The 9,270-nt window shown below is 38.1% G+C and overlaps 1 pseudogene; it reads left to right on the forward strand.

Annotated features, from left to right (window-relative positions):
* The first annotated feature begins 242 nt into the window (after positions 1–242).
* Positions 243–9,270, forward strand: part of LOC103199037 — a 24,441-nt pseudogene continuing 15,413 nt past the window's right edge.

A 9,270-nucleotide genomic window follows, 5' to 3' on the forward strand; every position in this document is an offset into this window, starting at 1 on the left:
TTGTTGAGTTCTAATTTTATAGAATTGTAATCTGAGAAGATACTTTGCAGTACTTCAATGATTTTAAATTAATGAGGCCTGATTTATGTTCTAACACATGGTCTATCATATGTTTGGTCTATCATATATAGATAGACCTGTGGCCAGCTACAGGTAAGGAGTGACAGACCCCACGCAGGGTGTGGGGAGCCAGGACCAGCCGCCAGATAAAAGTAAGAGGAGAGGGATACCCTAGGCAACATATGGGAAGCCAGGCAGACATCCAGATACAGGTAAGGAGAAAGATAGCTCCCAGGCAGGGATGATGGCCAGATACAAATCAGGGGAGAGATCCCTCAAGTAGTAAGTGGGAGCCAGGGTGGATGACCAGAACAGGTAGAGAGAAGGCCAGAGAGTGAAAGGAGATATTTGGAACAGCTAAAGAAGACAAATTTGTTTGTCAATTTGTCGTACTTTGGTGGCTTGCATGTTGCTGTGAGGCTGGAGACTGGGCCATCAGTGTTCAAATAACAGCAGAGTTGCTCCTGGTGGATGGATTTCAGTGGAGCCTTCAGGCTGAAACAGACTTGGAAGAAGGAAGAGGCCAACCATAATGAAAGAATTGATATCTATAACATCAATATTTATTTCCATCTTATATTTAGTCCTATTTTACAACATTATATATGAGAAGCATTCGGTTTCCACAATACACTCAGATAAACACATAACACTTTTTAGTACATACAGTTTCATCTTCTTTTCTCTACCCCTTGATTATCTTCTCATTCACACTCATGTAGTCTGGGCCTCTGCTGGGTGGAACCAAAAACCCTGGACACCTATCAGTCATCTGGTTTAACCAGTCTGTTTTGTTTGTTTGTGTGTTTGTTTTTTGGCCACTTACTTTCCTTCCAGCTATTACAGGTAGCAACAACCAAAGCAATCACCTAAGAATAAAAAGTTTCACTTCTTACGTCCATTCATTTTTTCTCTTACAAAATCTTATGCTTCTATGAGTCTGGACACATTCCAGTGACTCCCACTTCTGAACCCCACTGTCAAAATAGCATTGTGGCAGCATCAGACCTTCTCATCAAACTTCACAAAGGGAGAGTAGAATCATCATCAGGATCACCTTCCTATGAAGAGGAAATCAGATATACCTCCACTTTCCAATCTTTCTGCCAGTTCCAATGTCAGCCATCCCTGCCATGACACTCTCTACTTCACTACTCAATAATTTATTTTAATGATCACTTAGAATTCACAGACCATAATCATAGTTATGGGGCTTATTAAGGAAGTAACAGGTTATAATTCAGCATCAGGAGTGACTCAGGATATAGTTCTTTGATCAGAATAGCCTCTTCTTAGCCATGCATGAAGGCAGGCCACTCTCTGGCCCTCGGTTCCTTAGCCCTTAGACCCCTCATCTCAGACTCAGCTCTGATAAGGCAAGTATTATAAAGCTGCTAGGTCAGTCAGTAAATGCCTGGATGTATCTCACCTCACTAGGAAGCCTTGGCCTGAAGGCACTGAGCTTTCTTGCTCAGTGGATTGGAAAGCCTTGCTCTTTCAACAAGTACCTAATAAATCTCTTGTCCAAAGGTACTCAGCTTTTTTGCTGCATGTGTTGGGATATCCACTATAAGCACCTAGTTCCATGGGCAAGGAAGCCTACTGCACCCTCTCATGCAACTCTTGTGGTTCTGCAGATACTGTTTCTCTGTCATTACTCCTCACCATCTTGCCTTGTATCTGGTGTTACTTATATCTCTCTGTCTCTTGGGTCTAGAATATTCTCAGTTCAGAACCCCTGATTCATAGGACACATTGTACTCCAGCCTCTTCTTCTTGGTGGCAGTGAGGTCCACCCCAGTTCTGAGATTGGCTTTCTTTTTTAAGCCCAATGGACAGCAAAGCTGACCAATCATCTTGTGAGAGTTCCATACATCTTAGTTAAATGGTCACACACACACAAAGGCCACCACTAGTCTGTCACTATGTCATAATGTGGGGGCTTGAATATTGCTGTGAGGCTGGAGGATATGCCACTAATATTTCAAATACCGGGGAGCTCTGGTAGAGTAGTGCCTAAGGTACTTGACTGCTAATCAGAAGGCTGAAGATTCAAACCCACCAGTCACTCTTTGGAAGGAAGGTTAGGCAATCTAGTTCTGTAGTGATATTGCCCTGGAAACTGAAGGAGGGATCACTATGAGTTGGGTCCAACTCAACAGCACATAACAACAACAACGACAACATTTTAAATACCAGCAGAATCACCCATGGTGGTCAAGTTCCAGTGGAGCTTCCAGATAAAGACAGACTGGGAAGAAGGATGGGGCCACCCACTTCTGAAAAAACTGGCCACTGAACATCTTATGAATAACAGGGAAATATTTTCTGATATACTGGAAAACTTTATGAAAAGCAGTGAAACATTGTCTGATATAGTGCTAGAAGAGGAGCTCCTCAACAAAAAAGACACTCAAAATATAAGTGGGGAAGAACTGTCTCCCCAAAGTAGAATAAACCTTAATGACATGGATGAAATCATGTTTTTGGCCCTTTCATTTGCTGATGGGACATGATTCAAATGGAAAGAAATAGATGCAAACATACATTAATATTGGAATGTGGAATGTGCATGGTATGAAACTAAGAAAATTGGAAGTAGTCAAAATTGAAATGGAATGTATAAAGGTCAATGTCATAGACATTAATGAGTTGAAATGGACTGGTATTGGCCATTGTAAATCAGACAATCATAAGGCATACCATACTGGGAATGACAAATTGAAGAGGAATGAAATTGCATTCATTATCAAAATAATGTTTCCAGACCTATCCTCAAGTGTACTGCTCTCAGTGATAGAATAATATCCAAACACCTATATGGAAGACTAGTTAATACTACCAGTATTCAAATATATGCACCAACCACTAAAACTAAAGATGAATAAATTGAAGATTTTTTACCAATTTCAGCTGTCTGAAATTGATCAAATATGCAATCAAGATATATTGATAATTTTTGGTGACTGGAATGCAAAAGTTAGAAATAAAGAAAAATCATCAGCAGTTGGAAAATATGGACTTGGTGATAGAAATGGCTCCAGAGATTGCATGATAGTATTTTGCAAGAACAATGACTTATTCAAGGCAAATACATTTTTCAACAGAATTAACAGTGGCTATACATATGGAACATACCAGATGGAATACAAATAAATTGGATCGACTACATCAATGCAAAGAAGGAATGGAGAAGCTCAATATGATCAGTCAAACAAGGCCATGAGCTGACTCTGAAACAGACCATCAATTGCTCCCACACAAGTTCAAGTTGAAGCTGAAGACAATTAAAATAAGTCCATGAGAGCCAAAATTTGATCTTAATTATATCATACTTGAATTTAGAGACCATCTGAAGAATAGATTTCAAACACTGAACACCAATGACTGAAAACAAAACAAGCTGTGGGATGACATCAAGAATATCTTACATGAAAAAAGAAAAAAGTCATTAAAAAAACAAGAAATGAAAAAAAGACCAAAATTAATGTCAGAGGAGACTCTGAAACTTGCTCTTGAATGGAGACTAGCTAAAGAGTAGCTAAATGAAAGAAATAGAAAATTAAAAGAGCTGAACAGAGGATTTCAAATAGCAGCTTGAGAAGACAAAATCAATTATTAAAACAAAATGTGCAAGGATCTGGAATTAGGGGAAAAAAAATGGAAAATCACACTTGGCATTTCTCAAGCTGAAAGAACTGAAGAAAAAAATCCAAGCCTCAAGTTACAAAGCTGAATATTCTATGTACAAAATATTGAACAATGCAGGAAACATCAAAAGAGGATGGAAGGAATTCACAGACACTGCACCAAAAAGAATTGGTCAACGTTCAGTTATTTCAGGAGTTAGCAAATGATCAAGAACCAGTAGTGTTGTAGATTTCTGATAAGATGACAGAAGAGGGAGACAAACTACACAGACTGTCATCAAAAATGAAAAGATAAACCAATTGACAGAGACACAGAAGATAATCCTGGACCCCTGAACTTTGAAAGGTAGTATACAGAAGTAGATTAGGCACCAACTAGTGGAAACACCTTAATGAAAACAGTGCGTACAGAGACAGATGTAACTGCAGCTACTCTGACAGCACCAACAGCCTGAATATATACAACTGCTATTGGGACCTAAGAATTGACATAAAGATCAGCCCTGGCCACTAAGGGTTGCAGGAACAACTGCCCTGGTGATCTATGATTAGGAAGGGAAACAGCAAGGATGGAGACCTGATCTGTGGACTTTCACTCTCCAGAGGGTGCATCTATTTTGATTGTTTACAAGCACTGGTCACATTGGATATTTAAAGTGACTGAGGGTACCACCATTTTGAATAATTACAAGTGGCAGCCATTTTGCATATTTAACATGACCAAGGGTGCAGTCATTTGGAATGTCTACAAGAGGTGGCCATTTTAGATAATAAAAATGACAACATTCTCATTCAAATTTCTGGAACCTAAGAATAGGCTCTATTTGCCAAGGATGGCAGGCACATATGGGAGGCTGAGAACAGGAAAGAAGACAGGTAGTGAGTGTACAAGAACTGCCAACTAATGAATAGAGGAACACAATGTTACGTAGATAACATTCAAACAAAACAAAAATCATAGGCAAATCATTTCAATGTATAATCACCAATTAAATATAAACATAAAACTTATCACAATGTCTAGGAGACAACACAGCATCATAGTCCACACAAGGAATCAAGATAAAGCAAGAGAAACAAGGGACCAAGATACAGACCTAGAACACATCCATGAGGAAGAAGCAACATTGGAGCTCCCTGATAAGGAATTTGAAAGATATATATTTAGGGACCTTCAATGGATTGAGAGACAGATGAAGTTAAACACTGACAAAAATGATGAAAACACAGAGAAAATCCTAAAACAATTCTGAAAGACAATACAAGAACAAAATGACAAAATAAATGAAAGATTAGAAATGATTCTAAATCTACAGATAGAAATCCAGAAGATTAATACAAAATTTTCAGAAATAGATAACACATTGAATGGACAAAGGAGTAGAATCAAATCAGTGGAACTCCGAATTAGTGAGATTGAAGACAAATACCTGAATACTTTTTAGGAAAGTGATCAATCAGAAAAAAATATCAAAAAAAGAAATGAAGAAACGCTAAGGATCATGTGGGATATCATCAAAAGGAATAACTATGTGTAGTCAGAAGGAAGGTTAGGCAATCCTACTTCCGTAGTGATAACTGCCTCGGAAACCCAAGGAGGGGTCGCTATGAGTCAGGGCTGACTCGACGGCATATAACAACAACAACAACAACAGTCAGAATTCCAGAACAGGAAGACACAAATGAAAGCACAGAGAAAATTGTCAAAGATTTGTTGGAAGAGAATTATCCTGGTATGATGAAAGATGAGAATATATCCATTCAAAAACTCCAATGACCCCCAAACAGGACAGACCCCAAAAGAAAATCATCAAGACATATAATCATCAAACTCAGCAAAACCAAAGACAAAAAAAAGAGTCCTGAAAACAGCATTGGAAAAATGAAAAGTTAACAAGGGGCAACTAATAAGACTAAGTTTGGATGTCTCAGCAGAAACCATGCAGATGAGAAAATGATAGGATGGTATATATAAAACCCTCCAAGAAAAAAATCCAATCAAGAATTATATACACAGCAAAACTCCTCCTCAAATATGATGGTGAAATTAGGACATTTTCAGATAAACAGAAATTAAGGGAACTTGTTAAAACCAGACCAACAACAGCAAACAATAACTGACCATTAACACCAATGATGACATAGCCCAGAAACCAACCCAGTTATGGATTTATCCAAAGTAAATAAGCCTACAAGATTATAAACAAGGAACCAGAGACATCAATGAGGACAATTACAAACCAAAAAGAGGGAAAAAAATGTTTAGTTTCAGAAACTTGTAAATGGTAGGGAAGTCAAGACAACTGCAAGATAGAACAGACTGTTCTAAACTTGGGAAGAAAATTATAAATCACAGGGTAATCTCAAAGAAAAATGATAAACCTTCACATCAAAATAAAAAAGAAGACCAGCACAAATATTTAGCAAATCCTAAAATAATAGCTAAGAAGGAAGGGATAATACAAATGATAAACAAGATGAGCCTCACACAGAAAATTATATCAAACAAAGATATCAGCAATACCACGAAAAAGCACATAACAAAATAACAACAACAAATTCATACTTCTTGATAATTACACTGTCAAAAGAGTACAAAGAGAACCTAAAGATTGGAAAAAATATTTGGCAATGACATTTCTGACAAGGGATTTATCTCTAAAATTTATAGAACACTCCAACACCTCAACAACAGAAAGATTAACAATCCAATTTAAAAATGGGCAGAAAACATGAGTAGAAACTTTATCAAAGAGGATATTCAGGCAGCCAGCAAATACATGAATAAATGTTTATGACCATTAGCTATCAGAGAGATGCAAATCAAAACAATGAGACACCATCTCATTCTAGCACTAATGGCAAACTTCAAGAAGACAGAAACTAACAAATGCTGGCAAGTATGTGGAGAGATTGGGACTCTCATACACTGCTGGTGGGACTATAAAATGATACAACCACTGTGGAAAGCAGTATGGTGATCCCTTAAAAACCTGGAATTAGAAATATCATTTGATCCAGCTGGATCAAATATATACATCCATTATTACATAGATATCTTAAAGAAGTGAAAACCAGGACAAGAACAGATATACTCACACCCACGTTCATCACAGCATTATTTACAATAGCAAAAAGATGGAAACAACCTAACTACCTGCTCTGATTACCTAGTGCCATTCTGACAGCAAATATACCATGAATGGAATGGCTTTATAAAACAGAAGTTTATTCTTACAATTTGGAGGCTTTAAATCCGAGTTCAAATTGTCAGGCTCGGGGGGCTATGTGAAAGCCCCTCGACCTTGGGCTTCAGCTTTGCCTCTTGCTCCTGGCCCACTGAAGCTAGTTATCTCTTCATTTAGGCAGCTACTGGCTGATGAGGCTAACAAGCTCAAGGTCGACAGAAAAAAATGGCGGAGTCCTGAGGTTACCAAACCACACAACTGCCCATTAATTCAAGTCTATTGAATGTCCCAGGGTCGGGAGAGCATGGCAGGCTCTTGAACGATGACACAACTATGTGCAGGGTTCAAGCATGCCATAAGCTAGAGACCATTCCCCAAAGCTTTTCCTTATATGCAGAAAGCAGACCACATTCCTAAGGCAGCTACTCAGGGGCTCACAGTAGATTCCACCATGGAGTTGATTACCATTCTCATCATGGGGAATAACTACCACCAGCTGCCCAGGTACTCAACTTGGTCCAGCCAAGTTGACACACAAATGTAACCATCACAGTACCCATCAACAAAAGGCTGGATAACCAAACTATGGTCATACACACAATGGAATACTATGCAACACTAACAATAATGTAGAATCTGCAAAACACCGCATAACGTGGATGAACTTGGAAGACATTTTGCTGATTAAATAAGTCACTCACAGAAGGACAAATATAGTATTAGATCATTATTGTAAAAAGTCGAGGAAAAGTTTATATATGGAAGGAAACTTCCTTTGTTGGTTACCAGGAGTGTGAGAAGGGAGAGGCAGGAGCAATGCAAAAAAAAAAAAAAAAATGCATTGACCCATGTCACTTTAGTTTTGTGTATTTCACTGTACATATATGATATTTCAAAAAAAATGTACTTATTAAGAAAAAAGAAGAACCAATAGTATTGAAGGAAGAAATCCAAGCAGCACTGAAGGAATTGTTGAAAAACAAGGCTCAAGGAATTCACAGAATACCCCTTGACATGTTTCAACAAATGCACATAGCAGTAGAGGTGCTAACTTGTTTATACCAAGATATTCCGAAGACACTTACCTGGCCAACTGACTGGAAGAGATTAAATTTGTGCTCACTCCAAAGAGAGGTGATTCAACAAATTGTGGAAATTATTGAACAATGTCATTTATATTATGCTCAAGTAAAGTTTTGCTGAAGATAATTCAAAAAAGATTGCAGCACTATATTGACAGAGAGCTTCCAGAAATGCAAGCTGGATTCAAAAGAAGACATGGGACAAGGGATATCATTGCTGATGTCAGATGGAACTTAACTGAAAGCAAAGAATACCAGAAAGCTGTCTACCTGAGTTTTATTGACTATGCAAAGATATCCAACTGTGTGGATCACAACAAATTATGATAACATTGTGAAGAATTGGATTTCTATTCCACTCAATTCCACTCAGTTTTTCTCATGAGGAACCTGTACATAGACTAAGAGGCTGTCATTCAAACAAAACAAGGGGATACTACATGGTTTAAAATCAGGAAGGGTGTATGTCAGGGTTGGATACTTTCATTGTACTTATTCAATCTGTGTGGTGTGCAAATAATCTAAGAAGGTGGACAATATGAAGAAGAATGAGGCATCTAGATTTGAGGAAGAATCATTAACAACCTGTGATATGCAGGAGACACAACCTTGCTTGCTGAAAGTAAAGATGACTTGAAGCACTTACTGAAGAATATCAAATACTACAGTCTTCAGTGTGCATTATATCTCAATATAAAGGAAATGAAAATTCTCACAACTGGACCAATAGACAATATCATGATAAGCAGAAAAAGTCTGAAGTTGTCAAACTCTTTTTATTTGGGTCCACAGTTAACATCCATAGAAACAGCACCCAGGAAATACACCATCCACTCCTCGGAAGGAAGGTTGGGCAATCTACTTCTGCAGTGATACTGCCTTGGAAACCCAAGGAGGGGTCGTTATGAGTCGGGTCCTACTCTACAGCACATAACAACACCAACAACATTGTACTGGGCATCTGCTACAAAAGACATCTTTAAAAAGTTAAGAAGTCAAGATGTAGCTCTGAAGACTAAGGTGTGCCTGATCCAAGCCATGGTATTTTCAATCACCTCATGTGCATGTGAAAGCTGGAAAATGAATGAGAAAAACCAAAAAAAGAATTGATATCTTTGAATTGTGGTCTTGAAAAAGAATATTGAAAATTCTATGGACTGGGGAGATTCCAAGATGGTGGAACAGGCAGAAAGACTGCACAGACCCTCTTCAACAAAGAAAATTAACACAGACACAGAAGATAATCCTGGATCCCTGAGCCTTGAAGGGAAGGATATAGAAGTGGACTAA

This window comes from Orycteropus afer, unplaced genomic scaffold (assembly GCF_000298275.1).
Source record: "Orycteropus afer afer isolate SDZICR_OR568_19922 unplaced genomic scaffold, OryAfe1.0 scaffold00102, whole genome shotgun sequence".
In the NCBI taxonomy this organism is placed as follows: domain Eukaryota; kingdom Metazoa; phylum Chordata; class Mammalia; order Tubulidentata; family Orycteropodidae; genus Orycteropus; species Orycteropus afer.